General features: G+C 37.8%; 1 pseudogene; it reads left to right on the top strand.

The window, feature by feature from the left end:
- Nucleotides 1-24,247, top strand: part of LOC134470271 (zinc finger protein 684-like) — an 82,537-nt pseudogene extending 58,290 nt beyond the window's left edge.
- Nucleotides 24,248-25,976: the final 1,729 nt, after the last annotated feature.

Below are 25,976 nucleotides of genomic sequence, written 5' to 3'. Positions count from 1 at the left end.
ACATGAATTTATGGCGCTTGAGTTGATGTGGAGGAGGACCAGAAGAGGATTCCATCAAAATGAAGTCACACAAATCTCTAAAGATCAAGATGAGTAACTAGCGAAGAAGATATGAGACTGTGTTTGAAGACTATCACAAGGTTGCTGGGCGTGGTGATGCATGCCTGTAATCCCAGTACTCCGGAGCCTGAGGCAGAACTGCTGTGAATTTGAGACCAGCCTGGGCTACAAAGTGAGTTCAAGGCCAGCCTAAATTGCATAGTGAAACCCTACCTCCAAAAGATAAAACAAAAGAAAGAAGAAAAAAAAAAAAATCACCATGTCGTTTAACCAAGATTTCCTTGAGAATAAGAGCATTCATGGGCACGTGGAATTATACAACACATTGACTCTTTCCTCCTCCACCTAAATATTCTTTGGTACAAGGGACATAAATTCTATTTCTACCCTCTCAGTAGACACTGACTTCTTTAACTTTGATTACCGATCAGATTCCCCGCCTGCCTAGGGCCAGGCACACCTCAGCCTGATGATGCCTCATGACTGTTGCCTGCTCGGGTTGCGTGTACCCTTGGCCTGCCAGCTCAGAGCTCTGGTCTGGCTCCCACTAAGTACTTTGGCATGAGAACAACCTATGTGTGACATCTATCAGCCTTGTGAAGGCCAAGCTAGTCTGGTGATACCTACTTTGATTCCCAAAATATTCCATAAACAATCTAGGCAATCTCATGTGACTAGTAGTCTTATAATCCATAAAGATTCCCCACATAACCTACATTTTTACACATTGAGAAAAAATAAGCAAATAAGGGGCAAGAAGCTTTTCTTATATTGAAACGAGAAAAATACAATGGGCAAGAGTGTCCTGTAAAAATGTACCATGCCAGTATTAAAAAAAAAAAAAAAAAAAAAAAAAAAAACTAAATGAGGATAAAATTCCTAGACAGTCCCTAGGCCTGGAAATGTCCTCGTTCTGAGTATGAATAGTTTCATATTTTTATTTCCACATGGTGTCTCATCATAGCTAGAACCTTGCAGTAAGTTGATTACACTTGACTGCCCTACAGACTGGCAAGCTTTTTCTCTTCTGTGGCTGCATTTATCACTCTAAGCTTATGTTATGGACACATTCAGACATATGAATGTGTGCTTGTGTAATTCCCCCTTTAATTCAATGCATCTGTACTGAGTACAGGCCCCAGCATTGTAATAGGTGCTTCAAGATGTAGAATCAGTGCAGATTTATGCACTAGTTGATGATTGTTTTAAATTCATCACTTTCTAAATGCTGCCTCAAGTATCTCAGCCGTTATGATCCAAGTCCACCCTGTATTAGTAGTATTGTGCCCTTTATAGGAATCTAGGATTATCTGGTATCTGTCCATCCCAGATCAAAGTCATAGCTGCATAATAATTGCCATTGCTGCTTGATTTGTACCCAAAGAACCTTTCTGGATGTAAAGTTTTTATTTAATATGAACCATTTCTCTGAGGTCTGGAGAGGTCACCTGACTGTGGCCAGTATCTATTCTTGAGGGGTGGACACTGATGTCTCTCTAACCCTCCCAGTCATTGTGAAGTGGAGCCCTGTCACACTCTAGACTCCAACTTGCATAATGTCTGCTGCCTTGTGCTACCTACTACATCAGGACGCTTGGCCAATAGTGATATTTGGGCAAGGGTGCTATTCAGCATGATAACTGCCAACAGTTAACTTGCTCAACAATCCTTCTTGGTCTGTTTTTGGTGTTACCATGCACCGGGTTCTTCTTTCTGCCAGCCCACCCTCACCCCCCTACACCCGCACTCCCAGCCCTACAGCCAAGATCCCTGCACAAATTACAGCGGAAACTTTAGAGACATCAAAATGTGTTGGGACAAATTCTCATGGGAGTCATTACTCCTTTCCCATGTGGAAAGCACCTAGGATTCTGCTCTCTCAAAGCACTTCCCAAATCAAAATCAAGTCACTTTCTGTCATTTTCTAGAACTTTCAAACCCAACCATTCTATCTATTTAAAGCAATAATCCTTGTTGGGGATTGGGCGGTGTTAAGGGTTAAGTTACTGACTACAAAAGAAAGTCTGGCCCTGTTGGAAAAGCTCATATTCACAATCTTTGAAGATAAGATAAATGCTCCAGTTGTGGGAATTGAATCTCACTTAGAATTCAAAGACAATAAACTGCCTACCTTACAGATAAGAGTTCTTTTACTTAGCAAGAGTTATTGCTTTGAGTGTTTTTGTTCAAATTTCTCAAGGTCCTGTTCTGTTGCCTCACTTTTACCCCAACTATCACCTTTATTTATTGGAAACACAATAAATACAGGCAAACCTAAGAAGTCTTTGTCTTAGCTCCAAGAGAGTCCTGAGTTCTGACCTTCCTGAACAACCCAAAACCATATTGTTTGTCTCTTATTTCAGGCTTTACCCAACATCTGTCCTAGAAGATCAGGGACCTGGCCAAACTCCTAATACAAAGGCTCTACATGCAACTCCCCAAATATATGCAAACTAAATATAATGATAAAGAAAAATGGTAGAAGATGTACTGCACTTCTGTATGCTGTGAAACTTTAAGACTTGAACTAATGCCTCCTTTAACATAATTCCTTTATAAATGCTTATGTATGTTAAATGCTTTATTGAAATATAACAGTAAAATTCACAAATCTGAAAAGAAAATGAGTCTTTAAAAAAATACATACACACATACAGAGTAGAATGGGCACCAAGTGATCCTGTCTTTGTTGAGCTCGCTCTACAGTGTGCAAATTGTTTCTGGTGCCTGGCTTCCAAAGCAATTCCTTTTCACTTTCCATAAATTCTACTTGCTAACTAGTATTTCCTCAAAAACTGTTATTTTCTTCCAATTAGCCAGAATTTCCCTCTGTTGCTTCCAATTAAAAAAAACAAGACCTATATAGATGTAATTAAAGTGCTTACTTTGTAGAACACTAAAACTCATTATAAACAGTGAATATTTTATGTATAAAAAGCAAGAAGCTAAGAAAGACATAAAAACAGGGGCTGGGGATTTAGCTCAGCGGCATAAGCACCTGCCTTGCAGGCAGGCGGTCGTGAGTTTGGTCCCCGGTACCGATAAAAATGAAAAAGACAAAAAAAAAAAAAAGACATAAAAATATAAATTTAGTAGTGGCCTGGTGATGCAAGCCTATAATCCCAGCCCTGTAGGAGGTTCATGGTAAAGGATGAAAAGTTTGAGCCCAGTCTGGGCAACTTAGTGACTTGGTGAAAACCTGTCTCAAAATAAAAACCACATGCCAGGAATACACCTCAATGTGAGGGCTCTGAGTTCAATTCTCAGCCCTGGAAAATAAATATATAAATGCATATGTGTAAATATAGAAATATGTATGTGCATTTTTATGTGTAAATTTAGCTAAGTAATAAATAAAAAGCATAGACATAAAAGTAACAAAAATAAGATCTAAAATTGTTTCTTTGAAAAGATCAATTTAAAAAAAGTCCATTTTCACTTCTCTTTACTCCAAAAGATTCATTAAAGAATTATTTTTAAAATAATCTTACTATGAAGAAAAATAAAAATAAAGATTGAATAAGATGCATAACACATACATGGAAAATTAGTTCCAATTTTAAGTAATTATGTGTACTTCTGTACCAACAAATATAAAGGCCTAGATGACATTATCAAAATGTATCAAGAGTTGCTGAGGGGTTAGTTCAGCAGTACAAGCAACTGCCTGCCAAAAGGTCATGAGTTCAATCCCCAGTACCCCCCCACCCCAATAAAGTATCAAGAGAGACTTTTTAAATTTTATTTTTGAAAAAAAAGATACAGAATTTCAAAACAAGATAATAGGAGATTAACAATGGTTAAAATAATGCATATTGTTATCTTAAAAGTAGTTACTCAGATTACAAGATAAAGACATGAGAATTTGATCAAACATTGTAAGCACAAATTGCTCTTTTTGATGAACAGATAGAAATTAGTAGCATAGTTATACACAGAGACATATATTTTTATCCCTTCTCTTTTCTCTTTTCCCCCATTCCAGTTGTTTATTTCACTTACTTATAAACCTTGAGTTTATCCTTCTTTATAGCTGAGTAGTACTCCATTATATAAAAATACCATGTCTTTTTAATCCAGTCCTTGGTTAGTGGGTATGTGGGTTGTTTCCAATACAAACTATTCCAATACTAACTATTACAAATTGTGCTGCTATAAATATGAATGCATATATGAATGCTGTGCTATGATATTTTCAATTCTTCTGAGAAAATACCCTGGAGGGAAATAGCTAGATGAAATGGGACCTCCAATTCTAGTTTTGTAAGGAAATCTCCACACTGATTTCCACAGTGGTTGTACCAGTCTACACTCCCACCAATAGTGGAGACGGTTCCTTTTTCCCTCCAGCATTTGTTATTGCTTGATTTCTTGATGATAGCCATCCTTTCTGGGGTGAGATGGAATCTCAGTGTTGTTTTAAATTGCATTTCTTGAATGACCAATGATATTATTTTCCAGTTGTATTTCTTCATCTGAGAAATGTGTATGCATTTCAGATGCCCATTTTTGGATTGGGTCTTTGAATTTGGAGGGGCCTGATTATTTATAGGATCGTAATCATTAACACCATCTAGTACCAAAGGACTAGTGCTGAACCAAATAGCAACTTCTCATCCTTAACAAATTGGGAAGGTAAGTTCTTGGGATAGACATAAAGAACCACCTATATCTATCTGGACAACATCCCTAAAGAACAGACATCTCCTAAGGAAGCCTTAATACTTGTGACCAAGCTATCTACCATAAGAAATAGCCAAGTATCAAAAAAAAAAAAAAAAAAAAGAAAGAAAGAAAGAAATAGCCAAGTATCAACAGAGAAGACAAAATAAAACAACATAAAATGAAATAAATAGAAAAAGACAAGATGCAGAAACAAAATGCAACCCCAGACCCCTAGCCTACCTAGGACAAGCCCAGAACACAGTGAGATAGAGGACATTCAAAGTCAAACTCTGCAACTTTCTGAAATGATAGCAACAGAATCAGAGAGAGAGAGAGAAAGAGAGAGAGGGCTATAGAAAATCTCTTAGGTACAAAAAGAACTGATGCTTAAAATGAAATATATTAGAGTAGATACACATTTTGAAAATAGAAGAACTTATGAAAATTATGGAAATCATATACACCCAACAAAGGAAAGAAATGGAATCTATGTGACAGATCCAAACAGAAATCCAAGAGATTAAAATCATCACTGAAAATATATCAACAGACTAAATGAAGGTGAGGATAGACTATCAGATCTTGAAGACAGAATTGTAGCTAGTGACATTTGCATGCAAAGAAATATCTCTTAAAAATAGCAAGAGACCATGAAAAATAATCCAACAGCTGCAAGATGAATCAAAAAACAACATAAAAAGAAATGGAGATTCCTGGACACATATGAATTACCAAAACTGAATAAAGAAGGTCTAAAAATTCTAAATAACCTGATATCAGTCAATGGAGTTGAAAATGTAATTAAAAACCTACCAACGAAGAAAAGTCCAGGCCCTAATGGATTCATTGCAGAATTCTACAAGAAATTTAGAGAAGACCTAATGCCACTAATGCTGAAATGAATGAAATTGAAAGTGAGAAAATACTTCCAAACTCATTCCTGGAAGCAAGTATTACTCTGTTGTATAAACCAGACAAGGACCCAACCAAAAAACAAAACTACAGACCAATGTTTCTAATGGACCTAGATGCAAAAATCTTTAGTAAGATACTGGAAAACAAAATACAGAAAACGATCAAGAAGATTACACACACACACAAAAAAAGAAGATTACACAACATGACCAAGTAGGATTCATCTCAGGGATGCAGGGGATGGTTCAACATACGCAAATTAATAAACATAATACACCATATCAACAGAGCCAAAGACAAAAATCACTTGATCATCTCAATAGATGCAGAAATAATAGCTAATGCAGTGTATAATAGCTAAATCATGGAAACAACCCAAATGCCCATCAACTAAGGGATGGATAAAGAAGACGTTCCTTTCTTATATAATGGAGTATTACTTGGTGATAAAGAAGAGTAAGTTTGAGGCATTTATAGGTAAATGGATGCAATTTGAGATCATATTCTTAAGTGAAATAAATTGGACTCACATGTGTAAATATCACATTGTGCCCCTAATGTGAGAAGTTGAAAGAGTAAATAAAGACCAAAATGTGCAATAGATTGTGCAAAATTTTTTCAAAAGGGAAGAAGAAACTGCTCATTGTGAAATGGGTAGAAACTGCTCAAAAGGAAAGAAGAACAAGGGCAGGGAAGAGGAAAAGGGAGAACGGCTAAGGGGAAATATTTTTTAAAAGGATAAAATGGAAACAAAGTTTTGTAAATAGGGCAGGGAGGAGGGAATAAAGGAGAGGGGATTGAGAAAAATAGAGAACTCAAAATATGTACAGGTACAGATTCGTATGATGAATATGACCATTAGGTATATCTAAAATGTACCAATTAACTTACTTTTAAAAAATTAAAATGTGTCAAAGATCTAAATATTAAAACAGAAATATTAAATTTCCTGGAAGATAGAACAGGTAGAATTCTCTTTTTTTTTTCTTCTTTTTATCAGTACCGGGGATTGAACTCACTACCACCTGCTTACAAGGCAGGTGCTTATGCCGCTGAGCTAAATCCCCAGCCCCTAACAGGTAGAATTCTTGAAGACGCTGATGTAGGCTAAGATTTTATGATCAAAATTTTAGTGTCACAGGAACTTTCAAAAAGAACCAGCATCTCAAATCTCATCTAAACATTTTGCAGGGGCCGGATATATAGCTCAGTGGCATAATGCCTGTCTAGCATGTACAAGGTCATGAGTTTGATTCCCGGTACCAATAAATTAGTTAATAAATAAAAAACTTTTTCATAGTAAGGAAAACAACCAACAGTGAAGAGACAGCCCATGTTAATATCTAGAATATATAAAGAATTAAAAAGAAATCAGACCTCCAAATTTAAAGACCCAGTCCAAAAATGGGCATCTGAGATGAATACATACTTTTCAGATAAAGAAATAGAAACAGTAAGTAAATATATGAAAAAATGTTCACTATCACTGTTTGTTTGTTTTTTGTCTTTTTCGTTTTTATTGGTACCAGGAATCAAACTCACCATTGCCTGCTTGCAAGGCAGGAGCTTATGCCACTGAGCTAAATCCCCAGCCCTCGATATCACTGGTTATTTGAAAGATGCAAATTAAAACAATGCTGAAAGTCCATCTCACTCCAGAAAGAATGGCTATCAAGAAATCAACCAATAACAAATGTTGGCAGGGCTTGGAAAAAAGGTCGCCTTTTCCACTGTTTCTGTGAATGTAGGTTGGTGCAACCCTTGTGGAAATCAGTGTGGAGATTCCTCAAAAAACTAGGACTAGAGATTCCATTCGACCCAGCTATTCCCCTTTTTGGCATCTCCTTGAAAGAACTGAGAACATCATATTATATTGATACATGCACATCTACATTTATAATAGCTAAATCTGGGGCTGGGGATTTAGCTCAGCAGCATAAGCACCTGCCTTGGAAGCAGGTAGTTGTGAGTTCGATCCCTGGTACCGGTAAAAAGGAAAAAAGACAAAAAAAAAAAAAAAAAAAAAAAAAGCTAAATCTTGGAAACAGCCTAAATTCCCATCAACCAATGAATGGATATAGAAGATGCTATATAGGAAATATACATATACATATATATATAATATACCAAAAAGGATAATATTGAGACATTTCTAGGTAAATGAACGCACCTTGAGAATATACTTTTAAGTGAGATAAATTTGACACACGTTTAAATACTGCATTATTTTCTGGTGTGAGAAACTGAAAGTGTGAATTAGGACAAAATGTAAAATAGACATTGGGAAACAGAAAAAGTTCAAATGAGAAGGGAACAAGGGAGGCAGTGGGGGGAAGGCACGGAAGGAACAGAGAGAGAGAGAGAGAGAATAGAAGAAAAAATGGAAACAAAGTTTTTGTAAGTAAGGAGAGAAGGGAGAGGAAAAGTTTTTGTACATAAGGTTTAACAGATAAAAAAGAAATACCATGTACAGATACAAATTCCCTATAAGGAACGTTATCAAGTATATCTAAAATGTACTAAGAAAAAAAAAAGAATTGTTTGTATTGTATTATTTGCTTTACTTCCTCTTTTTCCATTTTTCCCTGCGATTTTTACCAAACACTCTTCAGAACTTATCAGACTTCCACCACTCTGCCAAAACAGAACTGATAGAATTTTCGGCGTGGCTAAAAAGATAGGAAATATGAAATAAAAGTGGCCTTTATTTTAAGAATGTGGAGAGAGACTCCATGACCTCCAGGGTCTGGCTTTCTCTCTGCCGGACACGTGGTGTGGGGGCATACATATAGCTTAGGTTTGAGGTGAACCTAAGGGGCATTAGGGTTGCACAGGTAGCCCATTGGAATTAACTTTTCCCCACAGGTAAATTGCCTAGAGGGGGAAAGGTGACCTCAAGACAGCCCCTTGGTTCCGCCTCCCAGCCTCCCACCGCTGCAGCTTCCCCATTCAGGGCAAAATCATTTCAAATTCCTCCCAAGCAACCAACTGAGTCGGGAAGGAGTTTTAGTTTATATAAAATTAGAAGTGGGAGGTACAAAGCAAGTGACCAAACATTACATAACTGGTTACATACATTGATTACATATTGAATTATATATTGACAGACAGGCTAGTTTTGAAACAACAGAAACATTCCAGGAATCAGGGGAGGGGGCACTTCCAGAATGAGTATACTTAAGGGCATTACCATAATAGAGGAATTGTCCCCGAGAGAGAGAGCTTTCACTGAATGAACACAGCAGCCCAAGGTGCCTTACGGTATAGACAATTGCTCTGACATTGTCAGGGTCAACTGAATTTACCAGAGACAGCACAACAGAAACTTGGTCAAAGTCCTAGAAATAGCTATAAATTTACCATCGCATGAATGCGTTTCTACATTATGACTGTGCACCAACATTTTAGCATACTGCTAACTTAGAATTTCCATTATTTAAAATTCTAAAGTCTATTTTTATTTTTTTAATGAAATGATACGGTATATACAATCCGCTTTAAAAACGAACTTGATAAGGTACAACCCTTGGGATAGCAACTCCGTACTAGCGCTCTAAAGGGGAAGAACTACCGGAGGTTTTCCGGGAATAAGCTGCGCGGGCCTTATGGAAAATGTGGTCTTGGAGAGACAGCCTACACCCCGAAGGATCCTGGGAACTGTAGGCGAGCAGTTACTTCCGCACAGGCGCAGTGGGGCTGTACCCGGTATTCAGTGAGCTGCTGGCGCTGCGTGCAGCATGCCTTGGAGTCGCCTCTCTTAGTGTCTGTAGTGCGCTGTAACCTGATCCTGGTTTTAGAGCCGAGGACGCGGCGGTGAAAAGGTGGCAGGTATGGCATGGCTTTGCAGGGACTCGGGAGACGTGAAGAAAGTACGGGGAGAACCAAGAGGGCCAGTTTGCGGGTTTCCCCTACAGAAGATTAAACTGTACAGCCCTCAAGTGCTTTCACCCCAAGTGCGTTTGGGTGTGTTGGTTTTGTCCAACCTGAGTAATTCAGAGAAAACAGTAGAACTCCGGCTGGCACTAGGTACGTACTTAAACTTGGGTGTGACTGGGACTAGCCCATTTTGCATTCCTGCTCTTGTAGGTAAGGGCCTCGGAGTAGAAGTTTGCATGCAAGTGACCCTTGTTGGTACAGAAACTTGAAAGTCAATTCAAGGGATCTGGGAAGCAGGCATTTCTAGAGAAACTATGCATTCTTAAGATAATCATCTGTAGAATTACTTAAATTCCCTCACGATTTTGGGTATGAGGAACCTGAAACAGAAAGAGGTGAAATTACTTGCCTAGGCTCGCACAATTTTGCAGTTTTAAGACCGAAGATTCCAACCCATATGTGTTATTTTACAAACATCATTCCAGTTTTACAACATAGCACTCCTGCGTAGCACAGAGTTGGGTGTTGTGGTTAACGTTATTGTCAACTGATTGGTTTGAGAAATATCTAGATTACTAAAGAGCACTCTTGGGTGTGACTACCTGGGACTTGGGTGTGTGACCTTATTTCTGATTTTTGGCCCCTTTCTTGCTCTTTCCTTGTTACTCTGCTGGAACCTACCAACCATGCACTGAAACTTGTAAAACTGTGAACAAAATAAACTTTTTTTCGTTTAGGCTGTGTTTCTCTGGAAAGGTAACTAATACAGGTGTGTACTTCCCTTTTGAAATATTTGAATAATGAATACTGGGTAAATTTTGATTTGTAGTCATTTTATGAGAGTCTTGTATTTGCCGCTCTTCCCATGAAGGCTATAAACGAAGCAGTGACTCCTGTTTGCCAGTTTTAGCAGTGTTGATTAAAATTTCAGAAATTCCAGTTCATAGATGATGTAGACCCATAGAGAAAGATTTGCCTTCTAAACTGAATGCTCCAGCTTTACCGTGAACGAATGGGTGGACTAACAGATGAACCTGCATTTGTGAATGTAGCCTTGTAAAGAAAGCTGAGCCTTGGCTGCTGGAAGCGGCTGCATGCCTTAAGAGGCTGAGGCAGTCAGATCATTTGAGCCCAGAAGTTCAAGATAGCCTAAGCAATTTACTGAAATCTCAATCTAATTCAAGATCTGTTGCACCAGCTTCAGTCCGTAGAGCAGAGAATCACAGGAAGAAAATAATTTCTAGATACACATACCGAGAGCTTTGGAAACCCAGGGTTTTAGTCTTTGAACTCATTTATTAGTTCTTTGGGATAAATTTATACAAGAGAGAAAAATCACTGGTTTAAAGTTTCACAGCTTGGCCTTAAGAGTTGTGAAATAAGAAAAAGTGTTTAAGTTCTACATATTCCTAACAGAATCCCAAGTAGAGTTGTATATATGTGGAACATGAATGTTTTTGACTTCATAGAAATACCTTTATCCCATTTCTGAGGCTGCAGTGGTCTGGTAGGCTACTTCTCATTTGGTGGAATAGTTTTATGTTACAGTCTTGGTGTCCCATGTCTTTCTATTCTCCCTATTTTTACTTTCATAGGTTTGTGTCTCAAAACTGCAGGAAATGATCAACTTTCAGGTAAGACATCTATATATTCATTTAAATTTCCCGAAAATCCATATAAGGAAAAGAAAATATAGAGTTAGGGACCTAAGTTTAGTTGAATAGAAGGTCAGGTTCAAGTGGAAGTTTAGGAAATAAGATGATGTAATGTTGTGTGGTTTACATATAATTGGAATAAATTGCCAGGGGTTGGTGATATAGCTTCGTGGCACAAGCACCTGCCTGGCAAGCTCAAGGTCCTGAGTTTGATTCCTGGTACATATATATATATTTTTTCAGTCTTCTTGAAAGACATATTAAATGGATAATCAACTAAAGTATTGGCATTGTGTGTGAGGATAAAGCAAAATAATTGCTCAAATAAGTAAAATTTTTTTTCCTGGCATATTTCTCTGAAGAAAATTTCTTCTAATGGGTTGTTATATAGGTACTGTTAGAAATAACATTTATAGGGGCTGGGGATTTAGCTCAGCGGCATAAGCACCTGCCTTGCAAGCAGGCAGTTGTGAGTTCGATCCCTGGTACCGATAAAAAGGAAAAAGACAAAAAAAAAAAAAAAGAAAGAAAGAAAGAACATTCATAGCTATGATATATATATATATCAAATGTCCCAGACTATTGCTTGTTCATTTTGTTTTTTAGAGACAGAGTCTTGCTATGTAGTTCAGGCTGGTCTTGAACTCATTATGTAAACCTACTAGCCTTGAACTTGTGGTGATCCTTTTGCCTCTGCTTCCCTAGATTACAGGCATGCGCCACCATACCCAGTTCCCATGACTTTATCTTAGAGTGTTTTCTGGAGTAAGCAGAGAGCCCAGTGTCAAATGATGTTAAGTGAGCTCAATTTATCTGTCCAAGTACATGGCCTTTTTAATGTTCCATATGATCTGTATTTTTTCAGTTCTCTAGCTATGTTGAACATTTTCTCAGTATCCATTTTAAGGTCATTGCATTCAAAGAATATTTTCCAGCACCATAAAGCAGAGTGTTAGGTAAATTTAAAGATTAATTTGGTTACCCAGATTAACAAGTTTTGAAATTATTAGTTTTTTTTCTTTTTCTCCTTGAAATCAAGTGGATTTAGGGAAATAAAATAAAACAAATATATGTATGTCTCCTTTAATCCCTGGGGGGAAAATAAAGATTAATTTGGGAGTAAGAAGTCTTCTCTATTTGTTTTTTCTGTCTTTTTTTCTTTAGCTAGGGTTTCACTGTGTAGTCCAGGCTGGCCTTGAACTCACTGTGTAGCTCAGGCTGGCCCTGAACTTGGGGCACTCCTCCTGCCTCAGTCTCCGGAGTACTGGGATTACAGGTGTGCGACCACCGTGGCCAGTTTAATGATCTGTTTTGTGGTAGATGCACAGTTATGTGCCTTTGTTTATTACTTTTTGTTTTGCTTTTTGGTTTTTGTTGCTGTTCGAGGGATAAATCTAGGGCCTTGTGTACCGTAGACAAGTAGATCCACAACTGAACCCCTAATTCTAGTGCTTTTAATTTTTACCTGTCACACATGATTTTGGCTTTTTGGTTAAAAGGGGTTTTTTTTATCATGTTAAAAAAAAAATCAATGTTTTCCAATCCTATGTGAGTTTAGCATGTAAATCTTAAAGCTTTGCTAACATCCTGTTGTACTATGTAGAACCTAATAGATTAGAAAATCTCGGAGGGAGTAATTTTATTCCTTTTGATATTAATACAGCCTGCTGGGATTCATTAAATGTTTTATGAATGAATGACTAAGAACATGTCATATTTTAAAATAGCTTTATTAAAATACAATTCACATATTATAAAAGTGACCCTGGCCGGAGACATAGCTCAGTGGCAAAGTACCTGCCTGGCAATGGCAGTGTTGTGACTTTGATCTCCGATACCAACAAAAAAAGTGACCCAATTCAAATGTACACAGTCAAGTGGCTTTTATACATTTATCAGATTTTATTGATACATTCATCAGAGAATTTGTATCTGTACATGATATAGCTTTTTTTGTTTTGTGTTTTCTCCTTTGCCCTACCCCCCTTCCGCCCCCTTTCCTCCTCCTCCTTATACTGTGTAAAGGCAGATCCTCTGCACCCTAGGATGTAAACTGCTGAGTCACTAAGTTAAACTTCTGAACTTCTGGTGTCAGTGAATCAGCCCTTACACCTCTCCATTTACAAAAGCTTTATTTCCCTGTTTTCCTTCTTTTGTCTTTTTTCCTTTCCTTTTCCCTTCTTTCCTTTCCCCTTCCTCTCTCCCTTGGGCATTTATTATTATTCATACCCTTCTGTAGGAATCACTACTGTCTAATTTCAGATCATCCCTCAAGGAAACTTCCATACCCATTAAAAGTCAGTGACTCCCTGTTTCTCCTTTCCCCAGCTCTAATCTACTGCTTTCTTCTGTACATTGTATGTAAATGGAATCATATAATACAGGATTTTTTTGAATGGATTTTTCACCCAGCATAGTATTTTCAAGGTTCATCCATGTTGCATATGGTACCAAAGCGAACACATCATCCATGTTGTAAATGTATCCGTGCTTTGGGGCTGGGGATTTAGCTCAGCAGCAGAAGTGCCTGCCTGGCAAGTGTGAGGTTGTGAGTTCAATCCCCAGTACCACAAAAAAAACACAAAACAAAATGTATCGGTGCTTCATTCTTTTTTATTACTGAATAATAATATCTTGTCCTATGGAAATGTTACATTTTGTTTATCCTTTTGTCAGTAAATGGATGCTAAATTTTTTCCATTTTTGGACTAAAACCAGTAATTCTGCTAAGAGCATGTGTGTACAGGATTTTGTGTGGATATTTGCTTTGATTCTCGTGAAATTGCAGGGTCATGTGTTAACTTAATGGTTGACATTTTGAGAAACTACCAAACTATTTTCCAGAGTTGCTACATTTTGCAGTACCACCCAAGATATACAAGAATTATATTTTCTCCACAATCTTAGTAACCCTTTCATTGTGCTTCTTTGATTTTCGGATCCTTGTTAGTGTCAAGTGCTACATCTCACTGTGGTTTTGATTTGTATTTCACTAATGACTAATGATATTGAGCATCATTTTATGTCTTTTTATTACATATATTGGAGAAACTATTCAAATCCTTGGGCTATTTTTAAATTATCTTTTTATTGTTTTTGTTTTTGAGACAGTCTCGCTGTAGTTCAGGTTGGCCTTGAACTCACCCCAAGCTCATCTCAAACTTGTGATCCTTCTGCCTCAGTTTCCCCAGTGCTAGCATTACAGGGTGTGTTACCACAATTGGCTGTTACTGTTAAATTTTAGGAGTGCTTTGTTCTAGGTGTAAGTTTCTTACTAGATACATGTTTATAAATATTTTTCCTATTCTTTTTCTTTTCATTTTTGTCCTATGATGCACAAAAGTGTTTAATTTTTATGAATTGCAACTTATTTCTTCTTTTATCACTTATACTTTTTCTGTTATATTTAAGAAACCACTGCCTAGCGATAGTCATAAAGATTTTCTCCTATGTTGTCTTCTAAGAATTTAACAGTTTTAGTTCTCATCTTTAAGTCTCCGATCCATCTTAGTTCATTTTTGTTTGTGATGTCTGGTGGGTAGGAGTTCACCACATTCTTTTATGTCTGGCTGTCTACATGTCTCAACACCATTTGTTGAAATAACTCTTTTTCCTATTGAATTTTTCTGACATTGGTTGGATATTTTTCATCTATCTGATTTGTGTGCAAAGTATATTTCTGAATCAGTTATATAGTAGTTACTGCACATAACTTTCCCCAAACTCAGGGGCTGGGGATTTAGCTCAGCGGCATAAGCACTTGCCTTGAAGGCAGGCAGTCTTGAGTTCCATCCCTGGTACCGATAAAAAGGAAAAAGACAAAAAAAAAAAAAAAAACTTTCCCCAAACTCAAGAGTGAACATGTAATAAGTGTGATGATTCTCTTGTAAGTCCCTAATAATGCATGCATTAATTTGACGATGAATGTACTATTACAGGAATCAGTGACATTTCGGGATGTGGCTGTGGACTTCACCCCAGAGGAGTGGCAACTGCTTGACTGTGATCAGAGAATGATGTATTGGGATGTGATGTTGGACAACTATAGAAATCTCATTTCAGTGGGTAAGGTCAGTGGGTGGTAACTTTTCAGTGTAACTTGGAATGTACCAATCGGTGCCCTTCCAGACTTGTGAAAACTGAACATTTGACCCTGAATTTCAGTGGTCAAAGATTCCTAATCCCCTTTAGGAATCAAGTAGTCCTTTTATGTTTCTACCACCCGTTGGAGAAGGGGCTTTGTTCTAGAGTCTGTTTGTCAAGGCTCTGAGATTTAAGGAAGCAGGCTTGTGTTGTGAGGTAGTCATTTGTCCCTAGCACTTTGTCTCTCTTGTGTGTTGTCTTCCCATGAACAGGGTCTCCAGTTACTAAACCAGAACTGATCCTCAAGACAGAACAAGGACAAGAGCCATGGCCAGAGGAGGAAGAAAATCTACATTGGAGCTATCCAGGTAAGTGAGAGAAAATTAGATGGGAGTCCTTGGAATTGGTATCCCAGTTGGTCAGTGAGGGACATGCACTTTTGAAATGCCTCTTAGGAAGCACCTCTTAAAAACTTCACACCTTTGTAAGTGATTGGCTGCTCTTGCTGTAACATCATCAAATTCCCCAGCGTACCTTCCTTTCCTTCTACCCACAGCTCTTACTCTTTGCTCAGCTGTTGTAGAGAAGGATGCTTCTTTCTACCCTGGCTCCTCACATTACCTGTTTCATCTAAGTCCTGGCTTTATTTCTGTTCTCATAGTTCCTAAGCCCTCATTTTTTTTCTTCTCAACATGATTACAGTTCTTTTTCTGTAATTAACTCTTATAATGTAGTTTAGTTATACGGATTTAAAGCATTGTACCAATCACTGTCTAACCTTGGGCAAATTATTTTGTAGCATAATTTTCTTTATTAATACAATAAGAATTATATTAATGCCTACCTTAGGTTTCCTGAAAAGAATGCAAGAGCTAATACATGTAAAACACTTCCAGTAGTTGGCAGAATAAGTGTTCAGTATATGTTCACTTAGGGTTAGAAATAAACTTATTCTTCATTTTGCATTATGTACCCCAGTGTTGTGTTTTTGTTGTTTTGCTTTGTTTGATACTGGGTCTTATACCCAGGGACTTTACACTAAGCTATATCCTCAGCCTTTTTTTTATTTTGAGGCAGATTCTCACCAAGTTGTTAAATTGTCCAGCCTTTTATAGGTATTTTTAAATTTTGAGACAGGGTTTTATTAGTAAATGGCTCAGACTGGACTTGAACTTGAGTACCCCTGCAGTGACTGGGAGAGTCAAGTGGCAATAAAGATTTTATTACTCATTGGTCCTGGAGGATACTCTGCATTGATTAGAGGACACACATTGAGGGACTGAGAGAGGGACCCATTGTCCAGTGCTCTAATTGGGTCTAAGGTATTATTCAAACACCTTGGATGAGGAGGTTTACTGTGTGTTTTTTTGTTTTGGTCTTTTTTTTTTTTTTTTGTCTTTTTGAGACAGGGTCTCTCCATGCAGTTCAGGCTGGCCTTGAGCTCACTTTACAGCCTAGGCTAGTCTTGAACTCGCAACGATTCTCCTGCCTCAGCCTCCTGAGTGCTGGGATTACAGGCCTGGCTGTTTTGGTCTTCTTGACACAGAGTTTCATTATGCAGTTCAGGCTGGACTTACACTCACTTTGTAGCCCAGGCTGGCCTCAAACTCACAGCGATCCTCCTGCCTCAGCCTCTCAAGTGCTGAGATTGCAGGTGTGCACCACCATGCCCAGCTTATTAGGTGGTTTTAAAGCATGGAAGCACAAGTACCTGGAGGTCACACGGTGACTGAGAGGTGCTTACTGGGACATATCTGCTAGTTCCTGTAGGGTTTGAAGATCACCGGCCCAGTCAAGTCGGCTATGTCTGTACTACAGAGAATTAAGTGATCACCAGAGAACACTGTTGTATACAGTGGAAATATGAATCGAGAGGAACTGGACAGTGGAAGGGGTATAGCACTGGAAACTGTCAAGCATGACTGAGCCCTGCTTCCGGTCATGTAATTGACCAGAATGTAAGTTAAACTTACATTCAAAATGAAGCTGAGGCAACATAAACCTACAAGAATCACTACACTTATCTTGTTTATCTTTAGTTTCATTGATAATATGGGTATGTTCTAGTGTATCACTTGGTAACACTGATTGATATCTTTTGAAATTCTTCAACTCACTTTGGGTTGTTTGCTAGCTAACCCATCTTGCTGATCTGTACTCATCTCTTTTTGCCTCCTCTACTGTCTTCTCCTCTCCACAGTAGCTCCCTCAGATGGATCATCACTCCATCTCCAGCACCTTTACCTTAGTAACTTTCCATTCCCATAAGTTTTATGCAAGCCAAGTCTGGTGGTGTGTGCCGGAATCCCAGCACTTGGGATGCCACGGCAGGAGGATTGCTGTGAGTTTGAGGCCAGCCTGGGCTACAAAGTGAGTTTAGGGCTAGTCTACAGTGCATAGCAAAAACCCTGTTGCAAAAAAAAAAAAATTTATATATATGTATATTTTCAGTTTTTCAGTCTTTTTATAGTAACTAATTTTAAAAATTCTTTAAACTTTTTTTTTTTTTTTTTTTTGGTGGGGGATCGAACTCACAACTGCACACTTGCAGGCCAGGCACTTACGCCACTGAGTTAAATCCCCAGCCCTAAACCTTCCTATTTTATATTGTAATAAAGAATCATGACTGGTCAGTGCTTTATACAGGAAAGAGTAATAAAGTAATGGCTGTGTTCACTTTGGCAGCACATATTAAAACTGGACTGATAAAGATTAGCATGACCGCTCTGCAGGAATAATACTTCATACTGAGCCCGCTAAAAAACGTATGCACACATCAGGAAAAGAAAAACTTGTATAAATATTTTAATACTCAACTTATTAAGATATTATCAGATTAATACAAGTTATCTTTAGCCTCTACAATTGCAAGAGGTGCTCAAAGGAGTCACTAGCTTCCAGATGTTTGGTAGTACAGTGAATTGCTGCTTGCTAACTTTGGTCCCTTGAGACTACTGTGCATGAGTTTTCAATTTCTTCTCGAACAACTGGTACTGTAGTGGGTTTTCTGTGATATATGACATCCTGTAGGGTCCTCTATACGAGGGTAACATCATCTGTTAAAAAAAAACCCACACTATTTTCCTAAAGTATGTATACATTTTTTGGGTGGACCTTGTAGTGTTAGAGTCATCTCAGTAGGCAGTTTTTTCTCCCAGTAGTTTCACTTGAAATGGTATATAACTTTATGGCCTATATGAGTTTAGCTATTCACTTATCTAACATTGACTCAACAGAAAATTTCATTTTCCACAAAATTTTCATTTTCAAATGATTCAGACACCAGTTCCTTAGAACCATATCTTGTGACACAAACCAAGTGATTTTTGTTTTCTTTGCTTTTTCAGATGGTCTCATTATGTAGTCTGTGTAGTCCAGGTTGACCTTGAATTTGCTGTGTAAATTAAACCAGACTTGAATTTGTGATCTTCCTGTCTCAGTCTCCAGGGTGCTGGGATTATGTGCCATCATCCTGGCCTTAAACCAAGTGAATTTTAATTACTGATATTGTATCTGGGCTGTTTGTATTTATATTTTTCGTATTTCCATTTTTTTCTTGTTTATCTTAGATGTTACTCCATGACTTAACCAAATTATTTCATTTTATCTCTATCCCGAAAAATGTAAGTCAGTCCTTTAACCTTTATTGTGATTATTCAGATGTTTTCTAGTGCCCTCTAACGCCGTTCTGTTTTGCTTATTTAAAATTATCTGTCTTGCCAAGCGTAGTGGTGCATGCCTAGAATTCCAGCACTTGGGAGGCTGAGGCAGGAGGATTGCTACAGGTTCAAGGCCAGCCTGGGCTACCAAGGCCATCCTGACCAACATAGTGAAGCCCTGTCTTAAAACAAACAAACAAAGAACTTATCTTAAAAACAAAACAAGAAACAGCTATCCTTTCCCTATTCTATGAGAATTGGGCTCTCTTATATCCTTTATAGACAGTTTTCTTTTTCTGTATCAGTCCTTTTAATTCTGGTGAACTCTACCTAAAGGCAGTATGCTATTAAGTTTGAGGTCAATTTTTTTCCCCCTTTCATAAAACCCTGTATCAATTTCTGCCTTCTTGAACTCCTGACAACTTGACATATTCTGTCTTGGACTTAAAAAAGAAAAAAAAAAAAAAAAACAACCTTGTGGCTTCTAAGACATAGTCTTTATGATAGTATCCTAAAGAAAGAACTGTATAATTTGTTTTAATAAATATTTCATTAATTCACTATTGTAGAGCCAGGCATCATGGGTCATATTTATTTTTTTCCCATACTACACTTTTAAAATTTTTTCCTGCCTGATTAGCTTTATTCTATTTTGATTAGCTTTATTCTATTTTACTTTGCTTGGTTGTATTCTCTTTAAAATGAAAATTTAACAATAAAATGTTCCTGAGAAAGATTCAAAGAAAGCAAAAACTCATTACCATTTGCTAATATAAAAATGTAACTGGAAGCACAAAACATTTAAAATATTGTAAAATTTGATGAGTATAAAACATTTATTTCTTGCCCAATAAAAAACGCAGTTTTGTTCTAGTTAATATCATCAAAATGAATGGTATAGGCAAGTGACTGTGTTAATCAGCTTTCTATAACTGTGACAAAATACCTGAGAAAAACAGCTTAAAGGAGGAGAGACTTACTTGGCTCTGGGTTTCAGTCTTTGATGACCTGGCTCCACTGCTGTTAGACCTGTGATAAGGCAGAAATATGCAGAACATAGCAGAGGAAAGTCTTCCCTCATAGCAACTGGGGAGCAGCTAGGGAGAGAGCCAGAGCCTGAGAGGAAGGGTAGCAATAAGGTATTTGTACAGTCTTCAAGGTCACACATCCATGACCTACTCTCTTCAACCAAGCCCCACTTCCCAAATTTCCATCGCCTCCCAGTGATTCCATCAAATCATGAAACCATTGTCGACTAATACCCTGAGACTTTATTTGTTTCTCCGCTACAGTCTGGTAGGTCAGCAGGCTCCAGGGCAGTATGGCCTGGCACAGGGACATAGTAGAAGAAAAGCTGCTCACTTCATGGTGCCCAGGAAGCAGAGTGAAGGGAGAGGCCAGGAAGGGAAACCTACCCTCCCGGGTCACACCCCTAAGAACCCCCCTTATCTGACCAGGCTCCATCTCCCAACAATAAGTTAGCTAATGCCCCATAATCCAGTCACCTTCCAAATGGATGAGGCTTAGCAGTGCAAAAAGTGATAATGCAATTGGAAATTATGTCATATTTTGAATTTTGATGTCTTCGGGGCTGGCAATATATGGTACTTGGCCAAGATGCTGGGTGGCAGTAATGGGCCACAGCTCCCAGTCAGTCATAGGAGCATAAGGGTAAACAACCGGTATTCTACCGTGCACTGTGTTATCATCTAAAATGTTTGGTAGATTAAAAATATTAAATGTGTTTTAACTTTAATAATATTTTCAACTTACAAAGAGTTTATTAGGATATGTAAGCTGTAAGTTGAACATCTACAGAGAGGTCTAGAATCTGTGGAATAGACAATACTGAGGACTAGTGAAATGCATGCTTAGATCCCATAAGTGAATTCATATCTTGCATTTTTGTATACCTGGCAAATTACCCTAGATTTTCCAGTTGGTTATTGTTTGTAGTTACTTCCCATTGGTTTTACTAGAAAAGAAAGAAGTGAATCCCCACACTAGAGCCACTGTATAGTGAATTTATACTGAGGCCTACTGCCTACCACTCAGTACAGTAAGATACAGAGCGAGAAGTTGGCAGTGGTGTACTGTACTAACATTCCACATGGAGGGAAACTCCAGAGTGGAGAATGATGATCCTTCCTCCCCCATTTTTTAAAATGAAGTCATAGATTTGAGATATATAAGATTTTGAGGATAGGAGCAAAATAAATAAGGAGTAAAACAGCTTTCCAGAGACTAGTTTATCAGGCAGACTGAAAGAGTATCTAATATTCTCAATACAGATGCAACAGATAATTTATCATACACAGAAACACAGCCAGAATCAAAATGTTAGCAAATCTATGACTGGACTAAGAATGACTTGCCTATGCATGACCTGCCGGAGCTCATACACTCCTAGGCTTACAAGTACACGCAGAATGAATGTGAACTGTTGGGAGAGTTGGAGACGAGCTCCAGATACGCCTCATCTGGACGTCTCATCTAGAGAACGGAGATTCAGGAATCTCTTAAAGGAAATTGGTATTCTGCAGGATGACTAGAAGGAAAAAGAAACGAGAGAAATAGGGAACTATTTGTCCAGGGTAATTAAGAATTTGTAGAGAAGACTCTGCCTCTTTTCTGCCTCCTCCAAACCTAGTCTTGCCCAGAGCTCCTCTGTCTCCTCTTCCCCTTGTGACTTTAGCCATTAACCAGAGCTCCAAAGTGGCCCTCTTCATTCTGTGACTTAATCTTGTACCCTTATTTCAGTGTTTTGACTTCTGCATTTTATTTACTGTTCCTTGAGCTTATTTTATTGACTTTCTACAGATCATGTTAAATCATCTGTTCTTTTATTATTCATTTGCCTCCATTTCCTTCTTAGCAGTTTTCTTCTTAAAGTTCAAGAACACCAAAATAAATTTAGGGTTTATTTCAGAATAAGAGACTTGATTTGAAACCACAGACTTTTCTGTCTGTAACACTTTGGAGGGGAAAAAATAACTAGGAATGTTTTATTGTACTCCTTTTTAGAAGCTGACTGTCTACTTGATGAACCAGAGAAGCAGCAGGAAAGCAAAGACAATTTTTTGAAGTCGGTTTTGTTCACGTTCAATAGAATTCTGAATATGGAGAAACTCCACCTTATAATAGGAGCACAAATCTTAATCCAACAAGAAAAAAGTCACATAAACGTAAATCATATGGGAAGAATTTGGAACCTAATTTACACTTACTTGATTATAATAGAAGTTACACTGGAGAAAACTCCTGTGAATGCAATGAATGTGGGAAAGCCTTCAAAAAGAAGTTTCATTTCATTAGACATGAAACAAGTCACACAAGAAAAAAGTCCTTAGAATGTAATGTCTGTGGGAAAGCTTATAGTAGGAAGGCATACCTCATAGCTCATCAGAAAATGCATAGTGGAGAGAGACCCTATAGATGCCCTGAGTGTGGGAAAGCTTTTACACAGAAATCCTACCTTGTGAACCACAAAAGACTTCACACTGGAGAAAAACCTTATAAGTGCAGTCAGTGTGGGAAAACATTCATTTGGAGCTCTTCTTTTAATCAACATGTGAAGTCTCATATGCTTGAGAACCCGTTTGAATGTAAGGAATGTGGGAAAACCTTCAAGTATAGTTCATCCCTCTATAAGCATTCTAGAAGTCACACAGGAGAGAAACCCTACCGATGTGTCGTGTGTGGCAAGGCCTTTGGCAACACATCTGTACTTGTTACACATCAAAGAATTCATACAGGAGAGAAACCTTACGGATGTATTGAATGTGGCAAAGCCTTCATCAAGAAGTCTCATCTCCTTAGACATCAGGTAACTCATACAGGAGAGAAGCCCTATGAATGTAACATATGTCGGAGAGCATTTTCCCCGAAGTCAAATCTTATTGTACATCAAAAAATGCATACTTAGTATTTATGAATACAACAGCCTTAAATACCAGATGAATCTGTTAAATAGCAGAGAACTCATGGTGCGAAGTCCACTATTTGAATGCTCAAGTGTACAGTCCTGTCAGAAAAAAATGTCAGTGCCAATCATGTCTTGGCTGTGATAAATTTCTTTTAAAAACACACAAAAAAATTGAACTACAGATAATATAGCATAGAGCTTGGAAAGTCGGTATAAATTAAATAATGAGTCAGGGCAAACTAGGTACCATTTCTGGTTTTTATGATAAATATATAAGTTGAATGTAAAATAAATGCTTAATACACTGGTAGGTTATTAATGTCTGTGGTGCCCGTAGTCCTTGCTGAGGTGGAAAGATCACTTGGGTCTAAGAGCTCACAATCAGCCGAGGCAACACAGTGAGACTAAGTCTCAAAAACAAATAAGAACCAAAAACAAAAATACTAAAAAGTTTCTACAGGGGCTGGGAATTCAGCTCAGCGGTATAAGCGCCTGCCTGGCAAGCATGAGGTTGTGAGTTCCTTCCCCGGTACCAAATATAAATAAATAAAAAATCAAAGTTTCTACGGGACAAAAGTTATGATTTTTTCCTTCCATCTCTAATAACATCTGCATAATTGAGGAAATGTGGTTTATGTAATATAAACTGGGGTCAGGGATTTAGCTCAGCAGTATAAGCGCATGCCTGGCAAGCCAGAGATTGTGAGTTTGATTCCTGGTGTCAAAAAACAAAACAAACATATATATAATGAATTTCAGTAATATTTTCACTATTTTATTGGCACTTTTTAAAATTTTATTTTTGCTTGTACTGGCAATTAAACCCAGGGCCCTTGGCACCAAGTACTTCCCAATTCTTTATTTCGCATTTTTATTTTATTTTTTGAGATGGTCTTGCTCTGTAGTTTAGGCTGACTTTGAACTCACTTTGTAGCCCAAATGGCCTCAAACTCACAGCAGTCCTTCTGCCTCAGTCTTCCAAGTGCTAGAATTACAGGTATGCGCCACCACACCTGGTTTTATTGGCAGTTTTAACAGGCACAGCAGTGTTACTGAATCTGGGTCTCTGCATTAATTATAGAAGTAAAGACTTTATTTTTTTTTCTTTTTGTTTTTTTTTAAGACAAGATCTCACTTTGAGGTGCAGGCTGGCCTTGAATTTGCTACGTAGCCCAGACTCTTTGAATTCATGGCAACCCTCCTGCCTCAGCCTCCTGAGTGCCGGGGTTAGAGGCATGTGCCATCACACCCCACTAAGATTCTTACAAGGATGTTTTCCTATGTATGTAAATGCCAAAACAAAACAAAGTTTAACAAGATATTAATTGAAAAAAGCAATTTTGTTTTGTATTACAGTAAGCTTTCAGGTAAGGAAAAGTATGTATTAAATAAAACATTTGTACTTTAAATATTTGGTTTTTTTTCATTGGTGTATAATCATAAGCTCAAAGAAATTTAACTTTGTATGTGAATTTCATAAGTTAGGGTGTCATGAGACTTTGTAACTTTGGAGAAGAAAGGTTTGTGGTTTTGTTTTCCTATGAAATTGATAATAGGTTTAGGATGGGGGATATAGATAGCTCAGTGGTACAGCACCTGCCTGGCAAGCACAAGGTCCTGAGTTCAATTTCCACTACAAGAAAAAAAAAATTGATAATAGGTTTAGTTCTTAGGGTTGCCTAAGATTTCCCATATAACCAGCATAGGCATCATTTATCACGTTTGGAAAGACCAAGTTTTTCTGTTTTAACTTTATATGGAATGCGACATTTTTAGGTTCTACATATTCCTTTCAAAGATTAACCAGGCGGGGCTGGGGATTTAGCTCAGCAGCATAAGCACCTGCCTTGCAAGTAGGCGGTCGTGAGTTCGATCCCTGGTACTGATAAAAAATGGAAAAAAAAAAAAAAAAGATTAACCAGGCTTCATTTATACTGATGTTCGTAGCAGAGTGTGGTGGTGCACACCTGCAATTCCAGCACTCAAAATAACTGAGTTCAGGGATGGCCTGAACTACACAGTGAGACCCTGTCTCAAAAAACAAACAAAACAAAACCAAAAAATAGTTGACATTCTTACTGCTCTGCACAATATTTTTGATAATTTAAAAAAAATATGGCTTAAGTGGTAATAAAACAACTTTAAATTTGGAAATTAAACCTTTTTCCTTTTAAGTTTAAGCTGTTACAACTATTTGTACTATTAGCTCTTTTTTTTTTTTTTTTTTTTTTTTTGGGTCTTTTTCATTTTTATCGGTACCAGGGATCAAATTCACGACTGCCTGCTTGCAAGGCAGGCGCTTATGCCGCTGAGCTAAATCCCCAGCCCACTATTAGCTCTTTTTGAAGAGTAATTAAGTATGAAATATAGTGTTTTTTTGAATAAACATACTAAAAGATCTAAATTAAATCTTATCTTTTTAATTTACCTTAGGAGCCTAATTTTAATTATGCATTACCTCCAGGTTTCTGGAACCTTCTACTTTGGAAATTGTCTTCAGGATCAGTTTGCCAGCCACACAGGGAGGTCTAGGGATTCATTGTTAACGGGTCTTTCCATCTCACGAGTTGTCTTATTTTCCTACATGAAGTCTTGATTTAGTCTTAGTGCTTACCATCCCTGTCCTATCCATCCTTCCCCTCACCATTTTCTTATCTAAGAAACCCCAGTCTCCACAGACAGCAGGAAGAGGGGTAGGAGGCTTCCTTGTTGGCAGCATGGTGTGAGACCCCCTTGAAAGAGCTAATGGTTAGGTCAAGGAAGCAAGAAGTGTGCCTGGTCTGTGGCAGCTCACTAGGAAGAAGAGGGAATCAGGAAATTTGAAGACTTCAGGAGTCATGTAATCTGGCTTGCATAAATTTGTGCTTCCTTTCTTAGATGGAAAAAGAAATACAGAATAAATTAAAATACATTTCTAGTAGTGGGCACATGTAAATTGCCACGTAAGAGGTTTCTGTCAGTGACCTCATTGTTTTAGGCTGTACGACATTTGGGCAGAAAACCAAAACCAAAAAACTCAAGTTTCATCCAAATATCTTGGAGTTCTAGAACTCCCTGCTCTATTTGAAAGAGCCATACACAATCAATCTGTATTTTTCCCATCTCAAAGATAATGTTATTAAAGCATAAAATTAAATG

Source organism: Cavia porcellus, unplaced genomic scaffold, assembly GCF_034190915.1.
Source record: "Cavia porcellus strain 051 isolate PalLab524CR breed Dunkin Hartley unplaced genomic scaffold, mCavPor4.1 scaffold_25, whole genome shotgun sequence".
Classification (NCBI taxonomy): Eukaryota; Metazoa; Chordata; class Mammalia; order Rodentia; family Caviidae; genus Cavia; species Cavia porcellus.
This window is presented reverse-complemented; position numbering and strand designations above follow the sequence as displayed.